This window comes from Bemisia tabaci, chromosome 5, assembly GCF_918797505.1.
Source record: "Bemisia tabaci chromosome 5, PGI_BMITA_v3".
Lineage (NCBI taxonomy): Eukaryota > Metazoa > Arthropoda > Insecta > Hemiptera > Aleyrodidae > Bemisia > Bemisia tabaci.
The window spans coordinates 54291070-54318007 of record NC_092797.1 but is presented as its reverse complement, the minus strand read 5'-3'; the positions used below and the strand labels follow the sequence as shown (position 1 = coordinate 54318007).

Below are 26938 nucleotides of genomic sequence, written 5' to 3'. Positions count from 1 at the left end.
AAGGAAAAATATCGACAATTTTCCTCAAAAATAAATATTTTATCGGTGAAAGTTTGGCAACTCTCGAATGTTCATACGGCGTTTTTCCTCAGCACGGTAGTATTCACCCTCGAGATCGACTTTCCGCAGTTTTCCTACTCGAACTGTTACCATAAAGAAATATTAATGAAAACTGATCGTGTATTCGCAGGGTCGCAAGTCAAATGACTTATGCAAGCACTCTACAATTATTGAAACAGAAATCTAAGGTTTTACCCAAAAAAATCGAACTGTTGTGCCCGTTTTTAAAGTTGTGGAGGTTGCTTGGTTTTTTAATTGAGGGGCTTAAAGGACAATGCGCGGCATTTTTTGAAAATATGAGATATCATGGTGATTTTAACTAAAACAAGTTTTAAAAAATATTCAGTGAAACATTCAATACTAAAATCCAAATTTTAAGCACCAGAATGTGACTTTCTTAGTTCCTCAAACGGCTCCATGTAATTTTGAAACTTTTAACTCGTTTATCTGAAAGTAGCTAATACTGCGCTTTATGATACTTTTCCTCAAGCCCCTCAATCAAATAACAATTCACGTGATATAATAGTTTTTAATCTAAATTGATCTTCCACTATTTCATTTCATTTTTTGGGTACTAAAGAGTCTTGATATACCTACTTATTTACTTCTATATTATTTTGACCTCTTTGGTTTCACTGTCTTCATTAATAAAATCAGATTTTTCATAAATAAAAAAGTGTAAAAGCCGCATTACTACGCGTTTCACGACTCTAATACATATGGACGTTTAGACCTTTCCCGCATGAAAAATACCTGACGAACGAAAAAATCGACCATTCGAACGTTTCCCAAGTTTCTCCGAAAAAATCATATTTATATGATGGTAACCATGAATATTTTTTCTTGAGACTTTCAGATATTTTAGATTAAATTGCTTTTTAAATTCTCTGGAAATAATCAAAGGGGAGTATTCGCAAGTTTTCTGCAAAATTCGTAGTTTATTAGAAGCAATTTGGGGACGTTCGAACGCTCACGCTGTTTTCTTCTTCAGAAATACATAATATCAGCCTTTGCAAACAACGACGCGACTAACACAGTGATATTGATGACAAAACCTGGATACAACTATTCGTACTCGAGGGATGTCTAGGTTGCATACTCACAAAATCGAAGGCGTTCCGAGTTTTGATGCTCGCGGAGTGACTTGAACGCGCGACAGTGCAGTTAGTGCGGACTCATTTGCCACTTACAAGGTGTTATTACGATTTGATTGGCGGATCATGAGGGTGATAGTTGGGGGATCGCCCTACCCCCCCCTCCCGTCGACAGAAAATAAGCGTTAGGAGTGGAAAGAGCTACAAGAATGGTCAAAAACATAATGTTCATTGTTCAGGGCAAAAAATTAGAATTGTTTCCTCTCCTCCCGTATTGAAAAAAAAACTCAGAATGCCGTAATATCAGGTTGCTTAGACACCGTCTATTCTGATTTTTCGATAATGATTCAAAAAACAAACCCCCGGATGTTTTCCTTTTGTCATTTTTCCATGTGTATTGAAGGTATGGGATTTGTTTAAACATGCTGTCGGTAACGAGCCCGTCTATACACCCCATACCTTAGCCCATTCTAAAAGTGAGCCAAAAGGCACATGAAACATGCAAATTTAAAATTTAATTTCGAACCTTGACTGGATGAGTCCAACAATTAAATTCAAGGTTAACTGCAGGGTAAAAAATTTAAATTCTACACTGTTTGAATGCAAAAAGTTAAAAATGCAAAAAACCAACTTCCGAAATTTTAATTTTAAAATAGTATGATTAATTAATAATATTGAAATAATACCAACAACATCATTGAATCATCTAGAGACCAATCTCCAGGAAAACATTTAGTCAGTTCCTTTAACAAACGCCGAATTTTTTATCTATAGTGGCAGTATGCCCAAATATAAAAGCGCACACTACTCCCAAAAATTCCAAATTTACACCGAGTAAGTACAAGCTTTCCGCAAAAACGGATATCCAAGCAATACGAGAACGATCATTTCTCACGAATCAAAGTCGTTCTGTTTATGGAGTGGAACTATGTACTTGAACTCGGGTTGCAAACCGAACAGAACAAGAGATCCCGTGCGCCCGTAAGAATCCCCAAAGTGTCTGAATGCACCCCCCGCGTCATCTATTGACGGAAGTGCGGACACCTTTTCCCGTGAACACCTATTTCGAGCTTTGCATCTCAACCTCTTCGGAGGAGTACACATGAGACATCATTTCTCTAGAAACGAAGGGTTACAGTAATAAATCGGTAGTCAAACTGTTGCCGGTAGCATGGAGGAGCGCGCTTGTCAAATCTTAGAAAAAAACCCGTGCTGTGGAGTAGGCCTGACGTTCCTCCATGGATGATACGGCGAATTTTGTTTCGCTTTTTTCTCAAATTAAAATTAATTAAAATGATAAAAATAGGAATCGTGGTACCATACATTTCATGAATTATTTACTTACATAGAAAGTTCATGGGTACAGGTGAAAGTCTTTTAGTCTATTTGCTCCGAGATGGCTCTAAGACGAGCTGAAAAGGCTTTTCAGCCGTACCCATTACCCATCTATATAAGTAAATAATTAATAAAATGTACAGTACCACGATTCCAATGTTGATCATTTTAATATATAGTGCTACTCAACCAAGAATGTTTAAAATTAATTAACGCTATTCCTTAAAATGGACCCTTAAACAAGGTAAAAAATAACGCAGTGCAAAATTTATTTCCTCGTCAAAGGTCCAGAAAAAAACGTAGGACTTATTGAATATATCCAATATAAACTCTGAAATAAGATGATCAGAGACTATTTACCTGTTTTAGAAACTCCACTCTAACAATTGAGTAAGGAAAAATTGAGTTTTGAGATTAACGCAACTTTTCACCTGATGATTGATGAGCACCTCATTGTGAAGTAAAAAAAAAGAAGAAAAAAAAATTGCACCAGAAAAAAATTAAAGTTGAATTAACATTCTAGATGTAAAAAAAAACTGTGAAAGAAACTGTGTGAGCACTTATAAAATGCTAAATTACACGCTGCAGCAGTTACTTTAGCAATGTCAAGATCGGGGTCTCTAAAATATGTGATCTAAAAAATAAAATGTGTCTCTAAAATATGAAGTTTGCAGTGCGAGGCCTCTTATTTAGGTTGTGTTCATAAAATTCACAAGTTTTGTAAAAGTATTTTGTTAACTTCTCAACTTTATTTTTCTCTACAGTATCAAAGATTTCAGTCTTCGCGGAAAAAAGAGGTAAGGGTGACTCCCTGCTGTTGGATGATATGGACATTCCCAATTAATTGTTGTAGTACCCCAATAAATTAGGTAAGTAACCCAAATTTTGCGATATTACCCCAACTTGAGCTGCGGTAGGTACTGTTACGATTAATTTGAAATGCCCACACCATCTTACAAATTAGGGTAGCACTACAATTTTAAGGGATAACCCGTGAACCTTTTTTTTAGTCTTTTATAATTATTTCTAGGTGTAAAACTGGGCAACCTTGCTAGCAGTGCGATCAAGGAAGTCCCCGATGCGACACACACGCACACATTTAAAACGGTAGGCGAAAGGGGAGGGGTACAAAGAGGCGGGGTAAGGAGGATTGATTTCGAACTGCGCTGAAATGTTGACATCCTTTTTGCGTGAGGCTCAATGACGCACTTCGACTCTCCTTTGTGAACCCGGGATAAAAAATGCGATACATTTGGGGTTTATGTCCAAGCTCCTCCGACCGCCGCGGGGCCGAGCTCATACTATCATTCTCAGCCCGTCTTTGCATCTTCATCATCTTCTGCCACAGCCTACAATACCTCAAGGGCCATGCCGTTTAAGTTATACGTAATCTACGTAATGAAGATGCACCGAAAAAAAAGCCAAGTTTCTTCAACATTCTGAATGTAAAAAAAGTGTGCGAGAACTTATAAACTGCCGAATAACCCATTACAGCAGTTACTTTAGCAATGCCAAGATGTACATAACTTGCTGTGGCGGGTAAAACAGCATTTATAAGTCCTCGCACACTTTTTTTTACATCCAAAATGTTAAATCAACTTCACTTTTTTTTTTCGGCGCATGGGGTCTTTTGCCTACGACGGAGGGGGACTAATAATCAATTATTCATATGATGCTTATTGAAAAAGTTTTCCTTCCTCATCGAATAAGAACATGAATTATATCGATGACCAAAGTGCGAAACCACGTATCTTCATTTGAGGTGTTGCTGATTTCCTGTCGGCGTTATTTGTAAAAACTTCCCTGCTCTGTTAGCAGAATAGTCTGCAGAAATATCAAAATTCAGCTGGGTCCGCCGGGCTGATTCGGGCGCGGGCGGTGCCGGTTTGACAGACCCGGTCTACCGATGGCTGGAAAAATAGAGGGATCGCGTGGAGGGTCCCGCACCCCTTGCACCCTCTAAAAGATCTTTTACCCAGTTCGTCCCGTCGGGAGATGCGTGGTATTTCGTTATTTCCGGGAGCTTTTTTTCTGGCCCGCTGATAACTCGGCTGCCCACGCCACGGCGTTTGTCGTCACGGATATTCCCCTGAGTGATGGATTCACGGTGGAAGCAAACTTCAAGCTAAATATCGCGTCATAATTTTCGATACTTTTATTTGAGATAGTTTAGGAACATCGAGGGAACTCTTCTGAAAAACTGTGTGTAGCATTTTAAATACGCTTTTCAAAAGTAAGACATAAAAAGTTGTGCATAAAGTTGCAATCAAAGATAAAAATGTTTTTTTTTTCTCGTGCGCTCGTCGGCTTTTGAATCCATTCATCTCTTAAATAACTTGAACTTGGTTATTCGACTATTTTTTACATGTAGTTTTTCTCAGTGGTTCGCGGCCGCGTGTAGCGGCCATGGGCTCCTAGTTTCTATTTATTTTGCGATGACTCATGTAGCTCCCAAAAGTCATTACGGAAAATGGGAACAATGCCCAGAATAAAAACTGCAAGAGAAACACCCACCCGGGGAGAGAACCGATAACCGAGTTAAAAGTTGAGGGAAAAAGTCACCGATGCGAACTTAAGGGAAACTCCGGAGGAACGAAGAGAACGGAAAGAGTGATAAAAAGGGCTAAGGGGAAATATGCTACTTGTTGGATGCTCTTGGCTCAGGCTCGCGGAGTTGCTATATGGTATAATGGAATTCAGAAAAAGTGGCAATTTATTGAGCTTTCGACGGACGTAAATGACAACCTCTTCAGCCAATTTGCACGATTCGAAGGGAAAATAAGAGACTATTCTTATTTTAATTAATGTAATGTAGATATGTTTCATTTTATGAATGTACATTTTATTTTCAGCACAGTAATCATAACTTCGATCCCATTTGAAATTTCTGGGCGTTGTTTTCTTTTTCAACATTTGTTTAGATGCTTTTCAGAATACCTAAAGACATCCTTAGTTTTGAATTTTCGCCATTATGGCTGCACGATCATTCTATGAAAACCCTCTCATTAATAAGTTTCATATGTTTTTCATTGGGATTAAGGGAGATTCAAATAAAACCTTAACGCATCACCATAAACAGAACAATTTTTGTGAAACATGGGGATGAATTCAACAGTTTAATTTTGGAAACATATCCTTACAAGCGAGAATTTTGATGATTTGCCGCTCCGAGAGTCTCAAAATGCAAAAGAAAATATTTTGGGAGTTTTATAAATTTATAGGAAATCTTTTTCTACCTCATAATTTATCAAAATCATACGAACACAAAATTTTTTCTATCCAGCATTTTTCTCTAGGAAAAGAGCCATTTCAGGAACTATTACAATTACGGCTTAAGGGCAGAGGATCCCTGGGGACAGTCCAATTTTATTCTCCATTTTGTAAAGAAGATATTATTTTTAGGATCAATTTGGCACCAGTCAGACCGACGCGTCGGTGGCAAATGACACAATTAGCCAGAACGAGACAGCTCGTAATTGAATGTAATATCACCGTGAAATAAGCCGTGAGCTTCTTTTACGCCAACGTCGCCGAAGCGAGGCACCTCTTCATCTCTCCGATACCGAAACCGCGTAGCTCAATCCTCACTTGAGCCCTGGAGACCATCGAATCATACGAACACCAGAGCTCATCTCACAACGAAGTTATGCCTTTTTGTCAGCGGAACGATATCTTGTGCTGAACCGGACGGCAAGTCCTGTTTATGTTGGTAGTGCATCACCTCCAGTGGCGTGGCGTGAATTGCGATGTATCGATTGTTATACCATTTAAACCTATGGAAAAGGATCGATAAACAGGGTGTCCGCAGCGAACACCTTAATAATCGATTCTTTACCATAGGTTTAAATGGCAGAAAAATCGATATATCGCAATTCACGCCACGCCACTGATCACCTCGCAGTTTCGCGCGGGAGAGGAGTCGGAGAGTTCAGTCTCTAAAAAAGTTGCAATCGTGATGCTTGCAAATTGGCAACACTGTATTTTCTTCATTTAAAAGCATGATAAATAATCGATCTTGAATGAAGCATCCGGTCGCGATATATTTCGATTGTTTTACGAGATTGTAAATAAACGGAACTCATAGTTAACACCTTGTAAAAATCGTCGATCGTGTGGGCGGGCCATGTGTTATTTTCCATTTTTTCTCCTAATAAAATGAATAAATCTAACGAAAGTCAGTAATAAATCGACGGTGGAAGTCCGCATTCACGTAGCTTGTTTGCGATGTTTGAAAATCTCCACTCCTACATTATTTTTTTAAAGGAGAACAAATCGACATCATTCGTTGAAGTTATCGCAGAGTTTTATTTATGCAAAGAAGAAAAATCACGGCAGTTTTTAAAAATTGCCGTTGAGTACTTTTCCATTTAAAAAATCAAGTCTGCAACGTCACAAACCGAAATACGTGGTTGTAGACTCGCACACCGTCGATATGCGTTTGTATGTTTTATTTTTCTCGGGAACACTGAATAGGCTGTCATAAACGGGATCAGCATCACTAGATCAGACGTTGCCTAGTTTTCTCTGATTTTTATTTTTTAGGCACATAACTATAAGCTACGCTGAAACTTGGAATTTTTTGAGTATATTTTCCATGACCTTCGGTACATTCAACAAAAGTTTGAAAGTGGAAGGTAGTCTACACGGAAAAAATTAAATTGCTGATTTAACAATTAAATTGCTAAAAAAAAGTGATTGCAATATTTCAACGTAGATTTCACAACACAAAAATGCTTTTTTAACCACTATTGTAAGCTAATTTAACCACGGGGGTGGTTAAAGTAGCACTTTTGTGTCGTGAAATCTACGTTGAAATATTGCAGTCATTTTTTTTAGCAATTTAATTTTTCCATGTAGTATTCTATCTCCGAAAATAAAACCTGAATGAACATGACATCTCTGAGCCCTGGATTTTGCTCAAAAATACTCACTCATAATGCAGCATAGAGCGATAAAAAATTATGAGAAAGAGAAAGGGTAAAGGAAATTAAGAATGCCGCTGAGAATACCGTAACCTGAATTTTTTTATTCTTTTGAGACTTGCACGCTTTGGCATTTTCTGCAAAATAAGATCGCGATGACTTTCTACCACTAAAATCTGAGGTTTCTTGGGTCCACGGATGTCAAATTAATTTCGATATCACGCATTATTAGGGGTACTTTCGCAACGTAATAAATACCTGAGAAAATTAATCGCGACAGAAATAGTACGAAAGTACAATCTCGATGTATTTGAGGTATTTCACTTATTTCAGTACAATATACATTGTGATTGAGGTGATCCTTGCGAACACCCTGTTTATCGACCCTTATCCATTGGTTATAAATGCAGATCAATCAATATATCGCGAAGTACGCCAAGCCACTGACTCCGAAGACTCTATATTTGGACTTACTGTTATTTTTGGTAACATGACATGACCATTCGACTCAGCACGAATCTCGCTGGTTCGAATCCTAGTTTGCCATCTCACGATCTCGCAACCGCGGTACTCCTCGCATAAGGTAATCCATCTCATCTCATCTCATCTCACCTCATGGCATCTCATCGCGGAACAGAACGGATCGGCGAGATACCTTCTCGTATCGCGGCCTAAACAGAGTCCGCACTGATTTGCATTTAAATTCGCCAACTGAGGTGACTTATTATTTTCGTATTCATTGAAAAGGCTCGCCGACGCCGACGTAAAAAGTAGCTGACGGACCCACCCACGGGATCGGCCATGAGGTTTCGGAGTAAGGACACGAGGATCTGGAAGCGGAAACAGGTCTAGGGTACAGAATTAAGGACGGCCGAAGGCGGAAGGGGGTTGAAATTCCGGGAGCTTTGAAGGAGTTCAAGCTAGCTAATACTGTCATTTCTATGAAAGCACCTACATCCTACTAGGAGAAAGTATTGCCATCTCAATCCCTTTGCTAGGAGAAAGAAACTTCGGGTCATGTATGGACCGGGACCGCGTTAAGCAGATAGGAACCAAGGGGAAATTTGGATACCTTAACTGATAACTGCAGTGTTCCATATGGACCGCATTTAACAGAAAGGAACCAAGCCACATCAACTATTGCCAAATGTAACTGGGCTATTTATTGTTTTACAAAAAACGGTTGTGTGGATTTTTATGCAAATTTTAGTAAATTTTCTGCATCGTGAGAAGCAAATTTCTTAAAATTTGCATAAAAAATACGCAGAAACTTACTCTTGTAAAATATTAAATTGCTCACTTAAAGTTGGCAATAGCTGTGTCCTTTCTGTTAAATGTGGTCTATATGGAACACTACCGTTTTCCGTCGAGGTATCCGAATTTTTTGGTCATAGGGACCAAACTTTGGGTTTTTGTCACAGACTGAAGTTTTTGTAAGGCATGCTAAGGTTCATAATTTTCACCGCAGACTTCGGTAATTTTAACCGGATGGTTCCTGCGTTTTTAACTCCTGTTTTCGGCTCAGAAAGCCCTGGAAACGCCACTACAAATACGATTGACAGGACCAACAGAACATGAAAATGGAGGAAGTAGAGGAAGGATCTGCTTTGATAACGACGCTGAGATACGAACTATTCGTACTTCATGGATGTCCGTGTTGCATCTGCCAAATTGAAGGCGTCATGACGCGAGGCGTGAAATCGAAATGCTCCGCTGTATGCTGCGGATGAGATGTCGCTCAGATTCGGGAGAGAAGTTACAAAGAGAGGCCCGAATAAGTCTTTCCTAACTTTGACTGTGTTGTCACTCGATATGTTTCCCCCCCCCCCCCCTTCAATTTTAAGTCTAATTCTTGTTTTAAGGATGAATTTGTAGGTTTGTATCTGAAGCTGGCACGTACTGGCACTGTGCAACCAGCCAGACGCGTTTTTTTAAACAAAACTTGGGTTCATTTGTACGTATGTATGCTACAAAGAATTATATGCATAGGATTAGCGTGCAACATAGTTCCTTTTAGCATAAATACGTCCATTTGACCCGGCCTACGAGCATCAAAATGTTAAAATCGATAAACCAATAAGTAAGCTGCAAAGGTATGACGATACGCTGCATTGTTAGGAGTTCCGATCTTAACTCTTTTAATGCAGAAAAACTGTGTCGTTTCCAAAATAATTGGCTTGAGCATAAAGCTCAATGTAAAAAAACAACGTGACATCAGAGTTTTACAGCCCGACTTTCATTTCAATGCTATGTATAGCGGACTAATCAGAATTGTTGTTTGTTTGACCAGCGGCATCCACCTGGATTACCATTTCTGATTAAGTTGATCATGACAAATGTGGGAAACAGTCAGACTAGATTCTGCCGATTAATGAATGAGGTGAAGCGAGCACCAATAAAGAACATCCTATTCATTATTTTGCACATGCTGTCTCGGAGGGAAGTTTTATCAGGTTATCATAAAAGACATCAAGTCTGCTAAAATCCAAAAATTAGTATGCAGACACTCGCTTTTCTGTTTCGATTCATATCCGCACTCTCGTTGTATAACTGTTGCATAACTGTATTTTTGGGCAGGCTTTTGTTTGATTTTAATTGAGTTACGTTTGAACACCTAATCGCGAGAGCCCAATCGACAAAGACCTTTGGATTTGGCAATTAGGTGTCACACAATGAGAATTATTCCACACAAGCCATGAAGGCATCGTTTCCACAAAGATATTTGGGAGTGATATCTTATTTTTAAATTATACATTCACTATGAAGCATATGGATCGAAATAGAAAAATACACCTCATATTAAAAGTTTTAGTTAAAGTTCAGTATAGTCTGTTGCAAGGCAAGATTTGTAGCGAAAACAAGACCAAAAAAAAAACAAGAAGAAAAAATCCGACATGAGTATGTTGGAAAAGCGTGCCGAATAACTGAAATGTTGGACAAATACCTCTTATTTTCACGTCTTTGCTTTTTGCATCAATTGGTACTTTTTGCTAAATTTGGGAGAAAATATTGATTCATGAACGTTGAATGTAAATTAATTTTAAAGATTCCGTCCAATTATCTTGATTTTAAGCTGATATGCGGCATTTGCGCACGACCGTGATTTGGGCGAACTGCCGTGCATCGAAATCGCGTTCAGTTAATCTCTTTGGATTTCGAACTGTAACTTCTCTCCTATTCGGCCGATTTGTACAAATGAGGTCTCTTTTTATTTGTACTTCAACGGAAAGTAAAGAAAAACTCGCTAAATAGACGGAAAACAATTTTTGAGAAAATTTGGTGGATCCTGGCATCACGGTGAATGGTTAATCGGTTAATCGCCTCGCCGTCTTTTATTGCCTTGCTCGAAACCGGACACCCAAAGCTATATCGCGAGATAACTGTAGTGGTTTAAGTGGATTTCGGCAGGGGCCATGGTTAGTACATAGTATAATGAGTCACGAGGCTCATCACAGATTGCACTTACAGTGCAAGACGCTCATTGGCTATAGAGTTTTGGCGGGAAAGAAGGTTCTAGAGTTGAGTCCTCCGAGCGTAAGAAAGCTCCTATGAGGTTTCTGTCAAATTGAATAATACGGTTTTGACAGAAAAATGTTCTCAAGGGTTTCCAATTAGCAGTTCATTAGATTTTTTGGTAAAAGACCATCAGGGCTTGACAGTGTAATGGTTCAAAGACAAAGAAACGGGTGCGAGGAAAAAAGTATTTGGACGACCCGTTGAATAGCATTGGTTGATCTGTGTGCTGTACTATGGTACATCCGAGTGATTTCAAAAAGCGAGCCCTACTGGCACGCTTAAAAAAAATATTTGAATGGATCATTGTTGCTGCAAGCAAGATGTTTCTTGGTCTATCTCGAAAATTGAAGGCGAAATAGATGTCCGTAACTTTCATACCACTTCCTGTCAATTTTGCCTCTCTTGAATTGGTGGCAATTCTATCAAGTTGACAACTTAATTTTTCCTTCACATAAGCTCATATTAGACATCGGCTAAAAATGCGTCAAGCTGTTTCACTAGCATAGATTGCCTTGTATGCCTTTAAACGGAGGACAACAAAGGTGGATCCAGAAATTGGGCAACGCCGGATTTTCTTCATTTAAACCTATGCTCAATAATCGATTCTTGTCGAGCACCTGGCCCTACCAAGAATCGATGCGTATTTATAGGTTTAAATAGAGGAAAGGCACTGTTGTCAATTTTCTGGATCCACCAATGGAGGGAAAACAGTGTTTTTGACTTTACAAGAGTTGTCTCTGCTCTAAATTTTAAAGTTGAAAAACGCAACAAGTTTTGCTGAGCTCCAGAAAGTACAAAAAAGCAGTTTTCATGCACACACGATTTGTCAAGGCCTAGCAGAGGGTTTCTTATTCAAATATTTAAAACATACCTCAAAGTCAGAGCTCCCCAAGGATACTGTCCATCACAGAATGTAAAACTTTCAAACCATACTGGTTGAAACTTAAATTTAAAATGGCAGTAGCCTGATTAGCGCGACGGCACCGGTTTTAGTGATAAGAGCTCCGTTACATAAGGTGTGTTCCGACTGCTAGATCATAGCACTCGTGACTGAAGATACTTTCCGATTTGATAATAAAAAGCTAGTTTTGGATTTCTTTAAGCGCTTTAAATGTTGTATTATTTTTTTTTTCCGCTACTAACTTTATGATTTTGCTGTTCACGGTGTTTGAAGATACTACTACTTTAGGAAAATTTTCCTTTGAAATATATAATGAAAAATGTATCGAATGCCTTTATGTTGTCATTTTGGGACCGTCATAGTGAGAACATGGATTGTTAGTTTTACTATCCAGAGGAGTAATTTTGGAACAAATTGACACCGAATTGGCCCACAAACCTAGCATTATGACCATGTAAAGTTTTCTTTTTAATGTTGTTCTTCTTCTTTTACTTTTATATCTGCACATATTTATGACATCTCGAAAAGGGCACTTTGTGACTCCCTTTAGCAGGAAGTTTCCGAGGTAGAGGGAGGAAAGGAGGGCGGAACTGTGACGCTCTCTTGTCCATTAACCTGTGAAAACAGGACAGCATGTAAACTATTTGCTAACTGTTATCCGGCCTTTGATATGGTGATTTTGAAGGGACGTTCAGTCTTCATCAAGCATTCACACGTGACCTTAACAGTTTGGATTTCATCCTACAGAGCTTACAGGCCGTTTGTCCACCAGTCAAAAGTGACACTCACAAAAGTTGTTCTACCGATCCGTATTGTTAATTTAAATGTCCCAAAACGGTCGAAATCTATCGAGTGGACTGCTTTACCTAGAATCGATTTTTTTTAGTTGATTTAAATGGTGTGACCAACTTGCGAAGATCGAAGAACCGCGCCACATGAATGTGAGGCCCATGTGAATACTCACCGACGAGAATCATCACTCTATCACATCTGTATTTAAGCATGTGACTGTTCATAGAAATCTGCCATCCACATGAAAAATCCGTATATCCATTCAACTTTTTTTCAATTTTTTTCTGACAAAATGCCGCTGTGCAAGAAAACTATCAATCATTCATCCTTCATTTTTCGAGTCGACTCTGATATACCAAATAGAACCCTCATTGAAAAAATGGAGCATCGTTGCAATTGGGTTTTCTAGTGAAAGGAAAGTATGTGTGGAGGAAAATACGAAAGAAATGGAGTTACGGTGTTTTTGCTGAGGACCGCAGAAATATAGGAACATTAGGGTCAGAAAAATGAAAAAAACGCGCTCGTTCTATTCTTGAAGACACCGAGAAGAGTTTTCATTCGTAAGATCTAAATCCTAACCATTCGACTAAACTTGAAAAAAAATAGCCTCATTGATTTTCCACTTTTGGAAAAATGAGTTTTCAAATACGAGCACACTTCAATCATAATGAGATTGGACCACATTTTACAATGGACCACTAGACTTAGTACGAATGTAAGCAATCTGATACATGTTCCTCAACTAGAATTTCACGTAAAACTCGATTCGCGCAACGAAAATTACTGAAATCAACTCCTAACGAAGATATTAACGTTTTTATCTCACATTGGTTACGAGGAATTTGAACTGCCCGCTCACAAGAAACTCAAAGCTCTACGTGAGTCAAATCGCGCACTACAACGGTTTCAGTAAGCTTCTCAATCGAGCAATGTTCATTTCCCACCATGTATCGTTCAAATTATAAGCAATTTACTGTAGCTGAGCCGAAGCGTTAAAATCGAGGTTGCCAGATATTTAGATCGCAGAGACTGTCATGATAACGTTCAGCGCGCGATGTGATTCACGCAGAGCATTAAGTTTTCATGGGTGGATGCTTTGAAATTACGCACTAAAAATCATTAAATATCTTCGTAAGGAGCCTATTTTGGTAATTTTTGACGTGAGCATCGTGTTTTACGTGAAATTTTGGTTCAGAAACATCACGCATCAGAATGCTAAAATTCGTACCTTGTCTAGTGGTCTATTAGGTAATACAATTTCTGGTTAACCTGCAGTGAAAAACTGAAAACCTACATGTCTCCATGGAAAATAATGGGAAATACGTTGTTTGGCAGCGTCTGGCGTGACACCACCTACGAAGAAAGCTCTGTCCCTGTCACTCATCATATTCAGCGTTTCATCCAGGGCTCCATCAACGAGGCCCGAAGCCGAGGCTTATGCATAAGATGATACGGTTAAAACCCGGGCAAATTGCGGAGCTACATTTTATCGGCATGAATTCAAAAGAGGGCAAAAGGCGCCGCACCATCATCGCTTGAGGTTCAGAGTCGCAAAAATTATGCAAATAATATGAACGGCACGGCTTTCGGGTCGCCACGGAAAGTTCAAGCATGTCAAGTTTACTCATGAGCATCTGGGATTGTGACCGTCAATGACGAGGTGTGAATGATCGATTATCGATTTTCTCCATTTGAAGCTATGAAAAAAGTTCGATAGTTAAGGTGTTCGATGCGAACACCCTATTTACCGATCTTTTTCCATAGGTTTAAATGACTGATTAATAGATTTATCGCAAAGCGCGCCACGCCACTGATGACCGCAACCGAGAAAACAAACTTTAAAAAATTATTAACTGCACTGTTGCTAACTTAACTAGACGACTTAACGACACGCGTTGCTAAAAGGAACTATGTGCAAGTGGAAATGTGCATGTGCATGTGGGGGGTTCTCGTGCAAACTACATAAGAAACAATGCAAAAGTGGATATAGTTCCTTTTGAGAAAATGGAAAAGCGGGATTCTACATTAAATCAAAAGGAATCGAGCGCTAACTCGTGAGCCGTGGGCACGTGACGAGAGCGTTGTGGACGGGGCTCATGAGTTAAAGAGTCCCGCCACCCATCTCCCCGTCGTGCCTCCTCGTAGTTCGTTTCCGCTGACGTCACTGGCGCTTTCAAATTCCAATTCATTCTAATGGTCCAACCACTAACTAGCACACCCCATCTTTCCACTTCCATATAGTTCCATTTTGCATTGATACGTCCAACTACGCCTAGTTCACGCCTTAGAGACTGTGTATCAGAACATGAGTGCACCTCAGCAAAAATATAGATCCAGTATCTAGGCGTCACATTTAAAAGACGCCTTCAGATTCATGCATATGCAATATTGACAGCAGCTGCACAGAAATAGGTACATCCATACGTTTTATCGGCGTTGTTCACGCGCGCGTGGGATGGAAGCAACGATAACCAAGCACGGCTCTTTTATAGACCTCCACTATGACGTGCTCTCGATGGTTTGAACGTTTCCAGGGGCAAGAGGGAGGCGGAATGCTCCTGGAGAGGTGGCCGTGGGAAAATTAAACAATGTTGGTGACAGTCGCCTGGAGAGTTGCGTCAACGACACAGACTACAGAGGCCATAAAACTGTTGGCATGGCGTCACGACTACAGCGTCATTAATAGTGAAGGGTGGCCGTCGAGATCTGGAGGAACTGCTCGAGCCAGGAACCTGAAATATTCAGACTGGCCGACATTAACATTGCATCGAAGGTGATCTCCCTCCAAGCTGCCAAATGGACCGGGAGTCAAAACACGCGGCCGGCATGAAACTGTATTACATGGTGTATTTTGAAATCCAATACACGTGGAAACGAATACTTTACATGGGGGTTGAATTCCGATCATATACCGTTTCGATAATGGCCGATAGTAACACTCCCATGATAAAACTGTTGCATGCTAGAATTACAGTCAAGTGAATAGACTACTTTTTCTTGTTTCTTTTTTGTAATTTCAGTGCAGGTTTTCAGTTCTTTCAGTTGGAGCCCACCGCCACCTCCCTCAGCCTCTACCCTGTAATCAGCCCTCGACAACCCTTGCTTGAAACCATCAAACTCGGGTTACCTGGCCGGAAATCGAACCCTGGACCTCCTGATCACAGAGCCATGCAGCGCTACAATCATTACACTGCAGGATGCCGATTCGGGCGTAAAATCGTACGAAAATCACAATGATCTCAAAAAAAGTCTAGACTCCACTCATGAAAGTGTGATTTGCGTAGTTTGTAACGCGTTTTAATAGATTTCCTATGTCTGCGGGCAGATTTTTTTTGTCACCGATGACCAGGTTTGCCTAGAAAGAAACAGACGTGAGAAAATCTGTAACCTGAGTGGACGAACATTCTCCGCAAATTTTTTCTCGCATGTTCTCAATCGTCTTCAAACACTTATTCCCTCTATATTCTGTTCTTTTACGAAAACAAAAGCTTGAAATCAATGGACCACCTGACAAAAATCGAATTTAAGTATTATGATAAAATGTTCAATATTAGAATTTCCTTAGAACATGATTTAGGCAACAAAAATTAATTGGAACTAGCTCCAAATCAAGATGCTAACGTTTTTCGAGCCATAATTTTAAATTTCTCCTCTCATACAATAACCATGATCTACTTGAGTCAAATCGCACAGAAAACGTCAATATCTGCGGTATAAAATTATGGCAATCTTAACCTCGGAGCCTCAGCTCAGCTGTCGCACGTTGTCAATACTTTGAACAATACAAGGCACAGCTGGAGTCAGTGCTCGAGTGAGAAATCTGCTGAAACCGTTTTAGTGCGCGTATCAATTCACGTAGACTCTTTCGTAACCAGAGCTAAATAAAAATGTTAAATTCTTGGTCAGGAGCCAATTTCAGTCATTTGAGATGTGGTGGGTATTACATTCTACAGAAAAAATTGAAGAAAAAATGGTATGCATCAAAATGCTTACGTTTGTACCATGTCTATATTGGTCCATTAAAATCATACATGAGTAAATGTTGTATGTGTCGAAGGCACAATCAGTCAAATCAGGCATTTTGTCAAATGCCTAGGCAAGTATAGCCAAATATTCTCACCTAGATTGCAATTTTAATTTTTTACCCTAATTTTAGACGAAATAATTCGTTGCTCCGGGAAAGAAGGATTCTCTGAAAAAACATGCAACATACAATTGTATTTTAAACGATTTTAAGATCCTGAATGCACATTTATCATGAAATATTTAGCCCGTCATAAAACATAGAATTTTCAAAATTTTAACATTTAAATGTACTAAAGGCATGTAAAAGGGAGTTTGCGGTTTGAAAAGTTATTCTTCCGAACATATTGAAAATCTGCGAACTCCTTGCCATAAATTTGCAGAATTCCATAAACTGTCAAATTTAACTACCGGCCTAGGCATTTGATATAATGCCTGATTTGACTAATTGCCTTCGACATTATGCACAGTTTGCGAGGCGCTTGCTCCGCTGATTCAAGATGAAATCTTCCTGTGAGTCACTTTTTCTAGTGTGCTGCACATTCGGTTGCTGTGCATCAAAAGGTCATCCTCTGGAAACAAATCCGACGATAATTCGGTACGCCACGTCGTCCCCACAACCCCACATGACGACGGTATGAGCCGGAGGGGTGCGGGGGGGGGGGGGGGTTGATGAAGCCGCGAATCTAATTAAAACATCTCAACTTGAGAAGCTATTAAACTCGTGTCACGGCGGGCATTTTAAATTAGGTGTCGACTCTTCGCGCCTGCCTCCTCATCGCACAGAAGTGCAACTGCAACAGATGAACTTTTGCGTCGCGCGGGGACTTGCAACGTCATAGGGGCACTTCAAAACGAATCCGAGCTTTGCCGCGTGCCTGTCAGAAAACGCTGAAAAATTAGTACTTTCTCCCATTTAAATCCATGTAAAATATCCACAATTTGGCAACCTTGCAGCCAAAATCCCCTCAAGTCATTGCAATACGCTAGTAAACGAGGCTCGTATTTTCATATGCACTGTGTGCTTATAGGGAGTTTATGAAGAGATTTAAAATGAACATTTCGAACGCCACAATAGTCGAATCAGGAATTTTGTCAGAAGCCTAGGCAAATCATCAGATATTTTTACTTGCATTGAAACCTTTATTATTTTGCTAATTTTAGACGGAAAAGAATTCTTAGTACGTAGGAAATTGCATCATACCATGTTAAATAACTTACTTCTAGTCTTTGAACGAGCATTTACCCCGAAATTTGCTAGCATGTCACAAAATATAGACTTTTTAAAATGAAAACCTCGGGTCATGCGGACCGATGGATTCACCAGTAGGTGCTCTCTAATTTACAGGACTAGGCCTCAGGTTGCGAATAGTGATTTTTTCAGTTGACAGAACCGAACTTCGCTTCGGTGCACCGAAGATGATTCTGGACTCATCATTGAAATGGAAAAAAAAACACGGTCAATATGTTCCTTATAAGTCAACATTTAACAAAGTCATTATATGGGGGGTAAACGGGGGGGCCCAATTTTAAAAATCGGGGCTCCTTTCCGAATCGCAAATTGATTGCATCCAAATTGAGGAGCAGAACACATTTACATCTTAAGTGACTCCTAAGAGTTCTAATTGACCCCCTGAACGGCAGAAAGTAACTCCCTGAGGAAGGGGGCCTCGCCCCCGCCTAAAATTTCTCAAGATTCCTCAATGGTCGCAAAATTGACGTCGATTCTCCAGAAAAAGACGGTCTGCCATGTAATCGACCCCGAGGAGCTCAGGGAACATGAAATTTAGAGTCCTCGGGGTCGATTACATGGGAGACCGTCTTTTTCTGGAGAATCGAAGTCAATTTTGCGACCAAAGAGGAATCCTGAGAAATTTTAGGCGGGGGCGAGGCCCCCTTCCTCAGGGGATTACTTTCTGCCGTTCAGGGGGTCAATTAGAACTCTTAGGAGTCACTTAAGATGTAAATGTGTTCTGCTCCTCAATTTGGATGCAATCAATTTGCGTTGAATCTTCGGTCTTTTTTACTGAAAGCATGGAGGTCCATAAGATCATTTCAAAAGTGTCACGGGCACTTCATTTTTGTACGCATAAAGACTGAGTGAATTTTCCGGAGAAAAATGGAGACCGATTTTCGCTGATCCGTGAAAATGGGCCAACGCACTGGAAAAAAAACACATTCGATCTAGCGTCCAGACTCTTGAAAACATTGACAAGAAAAAATACTATTGATTCAACGGATTTTTGCTTGAATCAAAACGAAATCCGCTTAAATTAAGAGGCTTGGTTCTTGATGTAAACTAGATTCTGATTGAATCAGGAGTACTTTTTCTTGTCGATGTTTTTAAGAGTCTGGACTCTAGATTCAATGTGTTTTTCCCCAGTGCATGTGGGTTTTTCTCGTTCTTAGACTGCGTCTTCCCTATATTTTCAAGATTAAAATGATCGTTTACGCCTTTGCGATAAATCCTCGTAGTTTTTTTTATGTAGAATGGGTAGAAACTTATTTATTGCCTACAAAGTTGATTTCGAAGGTTTGTTATGAAGGTTTTAGTTGGAGAGGATCAAGTTTTTCTTCTGTGAGTGGGGCTTTTCAAAAATTCAAATCCTCAAAAGCAGCGTCAGAAAAAGAGAAAGGGTTGAAGAGGGTAAGTGAATTGTAAAAATGGAATCTCTCCTCAACATAAAAAGCTGTTTGAGTCCGGCCTAAAGCTGTAATATGATGGTAATCCGATTGAAACATTTCACCTCTCAGAAACAGTAGGTTGACCGTAAAGTCTACTTACGCATAAGTAAAATCAACTTAGGTTTTTTCCTTTCTTTTCGCCCCCGCCCCCAATGATGTTTTCTAATCAAACATGCAGAGGAACAGCACTGGTATGGACGAGGCATAGATGCCGCACATATCAACACATCCCTTTTTGCCTTCAGTTTCCAAGGTAGGCCATAGGCCATAATATATCTTTCGTGCAGTAAAAGCGATCTATCTGATTTGAGCTTTGTAATGTGTTGTCACTAATTTGGTATTACCAGAACACCAACCTGCCGATTTCAATGACAGCTCTGTTTTTCTTCACAAGTCTCTATGACTGATGATGCACGGATATTATAAAAATAATAACTCGTTCCAAAAAGTCTTCAAGGAAGCAGCATTCCCGAAGCGTATATGCAGAAAGTGCCCCTGGTTTAATTTTGCACCTTTTAAATCTACAAGCGTTTTCCTCTTGGTCCCTATCCGCACTGAGGTCTGTTGCGTACTCCATTTAAAAGAATGTGCGTTTCGAGATGTTGCGAGATGTAGAACAATAAAAAATTGCGCCGAAGACAGGTTTCACACATTAATCAAAGTCAAAAGCGTTGGTTATTTCACTTCGAAATTTGCTTATGCTTTTTTACCACTCATTGTCATCACAGTCAGATTGACAAGTTTCTGCGTTAACTGTACATTTTGCAATGGAGAATTTCTAACTCGGGTTAGTTTAGGTTTATCCTGGGATGGATAGAGATTTAAGGAGATCCTTTAAAAATGAAAATTTTACGGAACTTGAGTAAAATACATCGGTTTGAATTAGGAAATAAATCTTCGCAAGGAATCACGATAATTTGCCACCGCAAAAGTATGAGACACGAATGGAAATATTCTGCAGATTTTGCATATTTCAAGGTAGGTCTTCATCCACTTGAAGTTTGTCAAAATCGTAGAATCTTTTTGCTTTTGTTTTATATTGTTTTGCAGTGGCAAACCATTGTAATTACTTATGAGGATCTATTTCTAAAGCCAAACTGGTGGATTTTACTCGAGTATCGTAAAAAATTGTCCTTCTTAGGATGATGTATGGAAGGCCTCCTTGAATCTTCATCCTTCAAAGTGTAAACCATAACAGGGCCTCTTTGACCCCCCTGCAGCGTTAAGAGCTTTAGAGCACTGCCCCAAAGGAACTGTTCAAGGAAGGACTCTGAACGTGGCTTCAAAGGAGGAAGCCGTTATTAGAACGTACATGAGCACATCCCTACGTTTTGAGAGCCGAAATATTGAAACAGCGCGAGAATCACACTCACACGGGGCTCGACACCGTTATTTATCAACAGGGCGATCAGCTGCGTAACGTGAAAAACACAAAAGAGTTCCAACTCGGCTCGCACTTCGCGGCGCCCCCCCCCCCTCTCCCCCCGGGCCCCCCGGAAAATGATATCAAACAAACTGATAGAGAGACGCTGTTCAGACGAGTGAGATGATGGGGGGTGGGGCTCCATTTATCGATGCATACGCCGAAATCGACCTCCCTTAACGAGCCGAGCTGTATTGAATGTATCCATAATAATTAATCAATTTTATTCAAATTTCATGCCCGACGAATCCCCAGATTATTTTACTCCCCGACTCTCGCCGCCCCTCCCCCTCCACTCCTCGCTCGGCACACGACTGCCTTCCCTTCCCAGACGATTCCAACCTGTTCGAATGCGGGTTTTCACGTGTAGCTTTCCCCGTTGCGACAACCTGTGGATTCGCGCTGTATTCACGGATAAATTGGACGTATTGCTGCCAAACGAAACCAGAGACAGGTGGGAAAGAAGGGGTGTGCTCATTTTTTTACCCGGTACCTAGTTTGGCCAACTTATTTAATTCAAGTCATATACTTTTGCTGTGTTGCTCACGTAGCCCTTTAAGCACCGCTACAAATCAGATAAACGGAATCGACACAACACGGAAATATAGGAAGGAAGGAGGAAGGACTCGCTATGATGACGGCGCAGAGATACAACTATTCGTGCTTGATGGATGTCCGTGTAGTATCTACAGAATTGAAGGCGCGATGGTGCGAGGCAATAAACTCGCAATGCACCGTTCTATGCCGTCAATGAGGTATCACTCGATTCGGGAGAAAAGTTAAAAAACCAGGCCCGCTTACATCTCTCCTATCTTCGTTGTCTTGCTAACGCAGCTCTTGAGGAACCTCCACAAATATGACAAACGGAACCAACACAATATGAAAACACTTGTAAAAAAAACCTCTTGGACCAATGCCGCGGTGCATTGACTTAAGAGTGCAGTTTCTTGTCGCCGGATTTAAGAGTCTTGAACTCTTGTTTCAAGCGGATTTTGCATTGAAACAAGAGTCCAGACTCTTAAATCCGGCGACAAGAAACTGCACTCTTGAATCAAGAGGTTTTTTTTACCAGTGAATGTAGCAAGGGAAAGGACACGCGCTGATGACGGCGCAGGGATACGACTATTCCTGCTTGCGAAAGTTTTCCATGCGAAATATTGCTGTAGTGAATATTTTGCCATTTGAAACCAAGGTCCCTTCCCTTTTTCCGAGCGTCCATTCGACGTTGACCTTCGCGTTAGAAACGCTCCGAAGGCAATCGCTCCTCGCCATTTTTACCAACGGGTCGATTCTTGAATTCCTATCGATCGACCTTGGTCAGCAAATAACATTGCTAAATAGGAAAGTATCGATTAGTTCGATCGATCGATCGATCAGCCCACAATCGACCCGCGAAGACCCCCTCCCCCTCCCGATCCCCGTAAACCCGGTCACAAATCTGCGGATTGAGCGCATCGCTGTGATTGAGCCCGTTTCCTTTTCTAGAGCGCGTCCCACAAATCCCTTCCGACTACAACTCCGCCATGCCAAGTAAAAACAGCTTAACGACTTAGGGATCCAATGGGATTTTACGTGGTTTCCGCCTGGAGGTGACCCGAGTCGAGAGGGAAAGTGGCGGCGTGGGTTTCTGGACCACGAAGGGACGCCGCGGCAGGGATACCTTTGCTCATTATAATGCAATCCGGGCCCGGAGAAGTCGTCGAAGGGACAGGATCGGTCCCCGGGGACCCGGCAGTGAAGTTGGCGGTCCCCGGAATATTTCATTAATGCCCGACGTCCGAGTCTCGTGCAATATTCACAGGGATCGACGCGCCACCGGCCAGCCACACGTGGGTCGTGCTCCATTCATCCCTCCGGGTGTCCTTCCGCGGTCTCCCCGTCATCGATTTCCTACTATTTTTTCGTGAGAAGGGACCGAGTCACCGAAAATAATATCCATGGGAGGCTCGAATTTTCCATGCGAAAAAACGCGGCTCGAGACGATATTAATGATGAGTCTCTTGACGCAAAAGAGACATCAATGAATGAACAGACATTTTAAGGCCATGATAAGAGACAAGAGACCCTCTACTAGAATCTTCGCAATGGTGGAAGCTTTTACTTTCGAAACCTCAACATTCAACTGTTGACCTACCTACTTGGTTGATAGTTAACAACGTGTTGGCAGTTTCGTTTGGCAAACAAGCCAAAGTCTGGGAAACTTGTTTGGCTTATGAAGTCACCCGAGGATTATCATCCACCATGTAGGTAGGTCAACAGCCGAAAAGAACGATGACTGTTGCTCCCTTGTAATTGTCCATAAGGAAGTGTTGAATTCCCGAAAGTAAAACCCTCCGCCTGTTGCCAGGAGGCCATTGGGGGGGGGGGGGGGTCTCTTGTGTCTGGCTCAGGTACACCTGCGAGTTACAAGCACTTTCTCAACCAGCAAAACAGGATTTCGATCGTTCGACGTCGAGCTGTCGAAATCCTTCATCCCCATTGGTGTTTCACTCACAACAGGCGCTTGTAACTCGCAGGTGTATCTGCTAATTTAATGTAAAACCCGTTTCAGAAGTAACATATATCAAGATATCAAGTCAAGCAACACGACGATAATAATTGAGAGATTAAATTTGGCACGAGCAAATCTCCTTAAAAATTTACAGAGTCGTTGAAGATCCAAGACTGATTTTTTATGACAATCCAGTTTGCACCGCAGGATGGCAAATTGGAAAAATGTGCATTTGCCCTAATGTTTTTTCTTGTTTTTGTATTTTCAAAGTACCTCTCGCCGCAAACCTTTCACCGTTTTTTTAATACCGTCCATCTTCTAATTCCCTTTCCCATAATTTGAGGCTTATGTAAAAAAAAATAGAGAGCGCAACTTTATTTAAGCTGATGACTACACGACGGATGTCCTTTTTGAGATAATGTAAGCTAGACGCCACACAGTGGAACGAGCTAATAGAGGAGTTCGGACATGAAATTTGTGGCTATAATTTCAAATTTTGAAGTTTATTTTGACACGAATTCAAATTCAAGGGGTGTTCCAGGAAGGAAATTTTATAAAGGAACCGATGGAACCACTCTTTAACTTTTTTGATTCATATCTCCAAGAAAATAAGCCTTCAAAGTTTGCAGATTTTGCCCGACTTCCTCGATTGGCTCGCTTCAGTATGCAGCAGTTAAAATAGATGACTTATTGACGGCATTCTTAAGGATTGGTTGCTTCTTAATTTACCAATGTAAAATTTCAGTATAAAGTAATACATATACCTTGAGTATAATTTTTACCTACATCCCATAGTGTTAACTTAAAGAAGACCTTACTTTATCGACGGTGCCTAATCACTGCCTCTTTATTTGTTACGTGCGACAGGGCCGGATTTAGGGGATGGCCACATGGGCCGCGGCCCATGGCGGCAAATTTTGCAATTTTTTTAAATGTAGTTATAAAAAAATATCGGATTCAGAAAAAAAATTACAAACGAGAAAAGGCGACAAAATCTCCACTTCCTGAGAGTAAAGTAATTTCTAATTTTGTCGTTTTTGTCAATATAAGAGACAGCACCTTTAATTGGTCGAGTAAAGAGAGGAACCAAACACGCAATTTGGCCTGGAACGTCGAGGCGCAGAGAGAAATGATGACGAGGACTTGAGATGAAAAGGAGAAGCCCTCGACGCGGCGGTCGGCGTGTAACACTTATTAGCGCCTACAAGACTGCATGAATACTTCACGCATTGCGTCAAACACAGTGCGTTCAGCAGCAGTCTGTGATAAACGCATAGCGCCTACAAGACTGTAGGAATGCTTCACGCATTGCGCCAAACACAGTGCGGTCAGTTTGTTCTTTCATACTTTTTTCGTTCATTTCTTTTAAATGGAAGGCCTCGCCCAGACAGCGATAGGTTTACGGAACTTAACTTTCGTGCAAAGTTCCGTAAACTTTTGCTAGTAATGTTGACAGGGCTTGCAAAGAATGTGTCTAACACGAATAAACAAACGCGTCTTATACACTCCTCCCCGCTGCACGTTCATTTGATGGTTTTTATTTATGTTTCAAAACGAATGAGAATAAGGGGGCGGCAAATACAGCCAGTCCAGGGGTGGCAAGTAGGTAAATCTGGCCCTGACGTGCGTACCGTATTCTTTTCAACAAACGTTTTATGGTTACTTGTATGGTCATCCACGGGAAGAGGACGTTAATCCCCATAGGCATAATTTCTAGTACCTAGAGCAGTTTTTTTTTCAAAAGTCACGACTGGCGAGAAATCGAAATTTGAGGTTTAGATGCGCTGTCGAAGTAAACTTGTCCAATTCCGTTTAGTTCCTCTGTTTGCAAACGCAACCCAACGGTCCCATTGACCTTCTGAGATCGTTGAGTGTATGGTCGAAACGGTAAACGCCGACCGTTGGAATCGGGCGATTCCATATCTAAACGGTCCGAAACAGTTTACTTCGACAGCGCATCTTTTGTGAGAAAAATCTCTCTATGTCCGAAAGACTAAGTTGCAGGTGGCATACATATAATACATTAATTTTTGTGCAAACAGAGGGTGTGAAGTTACAAGTTTAGCAATTCTTGCCCTGAACAGTTTTTTTACTGATCTATATATTTTGAACTGAAAACATCAAACTGCCATTGACCCAGTTCAGTTTGAATCTGCAAGTTTTTTAAACCGAAATTTTCACTGAACACTCTTTTTCACCGTAGTATTGATAATTTCATCCAGAGTCTCTGCGTGGGAAGGTCGCAGATGATCACATGTGTGTATTACATTTTTACGGTCGTATGGACTTTGATCAACCAAATCGATCAAGTTCATATACTCGCATATTTAACAACCAAATAAGCTTTTAAATATGCTAAATTTTAATCCGTCCTGAAATGACGCGAAGAAACGTCCATAAAAACTACAAAAAGCCTGCCTTTATCTGCATCGTAAGTGTATGAGGCCCTGGTTCCTGGAGCGAAAATTCGAGGCATTACATCAGTTTAAAAACCCACTCTCAGTTTAATTTTCATTTTTTTCTCTCTCCTCACCTCTTTCATCTAGTCATGCGATTTACTTTCACCAGGACTAACACCTACATCGATTAGATCTCGTATATTTCGAAGGGTTCAGTGGGTATCAAAAACAGGCGTTGAAAACCCAAGTCCCTTTCGGAGGGGTGAGGGGGGTGAGAGGGGTCATTTTGCGGCGTAATTAATGCTGATGGAATTACGGTCGAGTGGAAATTGTTTTTCATCAACCCGGGCTCCGCAGTGTTGCCGATCATTGCAAAAATTGAGCATACTTAAATTTAACAGAAAAAATGAAACTACTTATTAATGATTTTGTAGTTAAAAAAGTGTCCGACAAGTTTCAATGTAACTTTTACAAAAAAAAAGTCTAATTTAACATCCACTATTGTAAAATGTACATTTAAAACATGTCGGACATATTTTTTAATAATTAATCTCGGGTATGTGTATACCGTGCTCCTAAGCGAGAGGAAACTTACACAAATTAATCCATTAGATGGCTTTACGTTTTCATCAGATTTCAGGTTGATCGCCACTCCACGCTGGAAAAGTCATTCACTACACCCACGACATATTAATTATCGGATAATATTGTCCCTTCGGCGGTGTGGTATATCAAAGGGTCCCTGTACACTTACGAAGCACCGTTAAAGTGGCTACTCTATGATTTACCTCGTTTTTGTGCCAAAAAAGAACAATAAGTTGCTTACAATCCCACAATCACGTATACCCTAGACACCCCTGGTAAAAATTGGCGATAGGAGCTGCGTTTCAAAATACCGTAGAAGTTCTTATAGCCGACTAAAGAAGACTATTGAAAATCATATGGCTAGCTGTAGAAAGCGGAGCAAATCATATAGCCGGGTTATACGAAGCTATGAAAAAGTATACAGTCGGGCTATAGTTCCTATCGTCGGGCCTTACTTTTTATCGCCATTGGCTACAAAAGGCTACAAGAAATTGTGTAGAAATTCGTGTGCTTTGGAAATCATTAAGTTTGATACGGAACTACCTTAATATTTACAAAACACACGTTATATTTTCCTTTAAAACATATTTTTTTTTTCATCAATTGAAATGAGAATAATCCATACAGAGTGTGCAAACATTTAAAAATCATGAGTTGAAAAACGCCGACTCTGCGTCAGCGAGATTAAATATTGGAGCCTAACACAAAGCGG

The 26938-nt window shown here is 40.5% G+C and overlaps 1 protein-coding gene across 4 annotated transcripts in view; it reads right to left on the bottom strand.

Moving 5' to 3' along the window:
* The window catches only part of Dh31 (diuretic hormone class 2), a 143362-nt gene that overhangs the window by 24796 nt on the left and 91628 nt on the right, over positions 1-26938 (bottom strand). Inside the window, exon 1 of one of the 4 annotated variants that reach the window (XM_019055542.2) lies at positions 11799-11906. The exons of 2 other annotated variants lie outside the window; for them this stretch is intronic. The gene's annotated coding sequence lies outside the window, so the exon portion shown is untranslated. Of the gene's footprint in view, positions 1-11798; positions 11907-26938 lie in introns of those variants that run through there. One more of the 4 variants, XM_019055541.2, reaches the window with a different exon arrangement.